Consider the following 2,681-nt stretch of genomic DNA (forward strand, 5'->3'; position numbering starts at 1 on the left):
AAGATGGTAGTCACCTTTTTTTTCAATATTGTAATTTGAAATTGTGAGGTTTGAAAGAAATATAACTATTCACACGTACCTATTCAATCATTTTCATTTCACATTATGCTATTAAAATAAATATAAATTAGGTACATATAAATATTAATTTTTAAACTGTCGTATAATGCGGCTATAAATTATGTTTTCTTCATTTAATTCGATAATAAGTGATTTAAACTTTAATCTATAGCTTACTGCGATACAGCTACGGTCCAAGGTTTTTTTTCCATACATATTATTCCCATATTGGAGCGACATAGACGGTCAATGTCATTGGTGCGTGTGTGGCGTTTTCTGAGGATTAACCTTCCTATTGTGCGCACTTCGTGAAACAACTTATTCGTTTTAATATACTTAATATTTTATTTTTTTTAATCATTTATCGTTGTTTTAATCTGAAAAAAAATACGTCACATTTTATTCAAACATTTTTAGTTTATAACATTAACCTGACGGAGTATAAATTAATTCATATTTTACCTAAAAAAATGTTAATTTTCACTGACGACCGGACGCCGCGTCGTAGTAACGAATACGGTCATTTATTTTTTATGTTCAATTTTATGTTTAACTAAAAAAATGTAAATATTTACATATTTTTATAGACGTCATCTCATGTCATGGACCAAGGCAAAAGAAGGCGAAGAAAGATTACCGATTTGTTCTAGAGATAGGTCCTGGCTGCAGAGCAAGGTGGTCCTGCCATAATGTATTAACGTTGCGATGCTCATAGCTTCTAAATTATTATTAATTGTTCCCGATGGTTTTTGGAATACTATATGACTTATCAATTCGTCCGGCGTTCTTATATTTTGAATCACCTAGTCATATTTTATTACCGCGTCATTGCGTAGTAAGATGTGAAGTATAGTTTGCCAAGATTACTCTTTTGTCCATTATTCGTAATTTATTACAATCTTGGACTTTTTTTAATTTTTTTGTGTATATTTATAATGTATATTATACCTATACGTATTAACTATACCTAATACATTAATGCATTATTCATTTAAAAAATATCTGTTGTAATATTCTAGAAATTAATAAAAGCATTGTGTCTCACTTGTTTACCAATATGTAATTCGTTCCATCGTCCACTTGAAATAATATTTCCAAACGTATGTATTATATAATGGACAGTTTGAGTTTTTTATAATCATGGAATGTACCGATTGCTGTACCAATCAAGTCTAAGACAACAGTGAATGGATTACAATAGAGTTGACACATATTATAGATAAACAAAATTATAACTTATTCGTTTTTCAAGCATATTTGCTTTAGATTATTGGTCCTCAATATTTTTTTTGTGACGACATCCTAATTTAGATCCATAAAAATAGCGATACATTTAAAACAATAAATGGATTTTTGAAATTTAAGAATTACAAACATTTGTAAATTAATACATTTATATGTTAAAATGTTATTAAAAAAAAATAATGATAATTTACTAAGTTAAAATTTAAACAATTCAAAGGAAGTATTATAAAAAACAGTATAGTTTATAAAGATCCCGGCCTGCATAGACCTTCGATTCGTAGGCGAGTGGTTAATAAATTCACGAGTAATTTAGTCTACATATCTTTTTTTACTTTTTGTTGTTTCCAATGTCGAAAATGTTGATTCACACACGTATAATGTTGAAAAGAAGCGGAATTTTCAATTCTTATTTGCTCTTACCGTCGTATTCGTGTTGTATAGAAATTATTTCTAATAAATGAGATAAGAATACATTTATAATTGTTTTTCTAATACGCAATATTTATTATTTCATTGTAATGTCGTAATAATATAATGTGTATGTAGGTACATTGAAAGCTTACAGTTTTATTAATAATTCTTTGGTGACACGCACCACGGTAATACGTGACACACCGGTTAAGAACCATTTTTTTTTAAACGATCTTAGACTAAATACTGTTATTGCATGTACCAGATTATACCCACAAAATACGAACTCTTTTAAATATATTATTATTACTGATGATAGCGACCGAGAATATTTCAAAGTAAATATTACATTCTTTATCACCAAGGGTAGGAGATGGGATATCCAGCAGATCATTTTTTGACTGGAGATAAATAATAACTACAAGTATAATATATATTCAGTATATGTATGCGATCATTATTCGAAATCAAGTTCATAACTATTTGGTCGATTGGATAACTAAACTTTGAGAGAACTGTTAATCAACTCGCTGAAACTTTAAACCGACCATTACTTAAGCAATCTCCATCATAGACGAATGGTAATATTATTAAAATACAGGGACGGCGCGTACGCAGTCCCAGCTAACAAAAATTCTGCGCCCGAGGTATCCACATTAGGGATACTCGCAGGGGTCAATCGCCTCGATGTGCAATGAGTCGACCTCGCCCTGGAGGAACCGCCTATTTGATCACGGTTGACCTCCACGCCAGGTAAGTATGTTGGTCGGCGGTTCCTTTGGCATTTATATGCTACCCGAAGCCCTCGCGGGACAGTGCTCCTCGGACGGGTCACGGCCGTCCCGTGAAGCCGGTACCCGATGTTTCTGCGTTACGAGACACGCGCGCTCCGACAGATCTATCGTCAAACCTGTCCGGAACACGTTGACGGGTTTTTAGACTCACGGGCCTGGCCATCGGTAGGC

The 2,681-nt window shown here is 32.6% G+C and overlaps 1 non-coding gene across 1 annotated transcript; it reads right to left on the bottom strand.

Annotated features, from left to right (window-relative positions):
• Positions 1–2,313: 2,313 nt before the first annotated feature.
• On the bottom strand, positions 2,314–2,477 carry LOC112687314. The gene has a single exon (XR_003148964.1). It is a non-coding gene; the product is annotated as a U1 spliceosomal RNA (small nuclear RNA).
• Positions 2,478–2,681: the final 204 nt, after the last annotated feature.

This window comes from Sipha flava, unplaced genomic scaffold (assembly GCF_003268045.1).
Source record: "Sipha flava isolate LNK unplaced genomic scaffold, YSA_version1 339_pilon_pilon, whole genome shotgun sequence".
Classification (NCBI taxonomy): domain Eukaryota; kingdom Metazoa; phylum Arthropoda; class Insecta; order Hemiptera; family Aphididae; genus Sipha; species Sipha flava.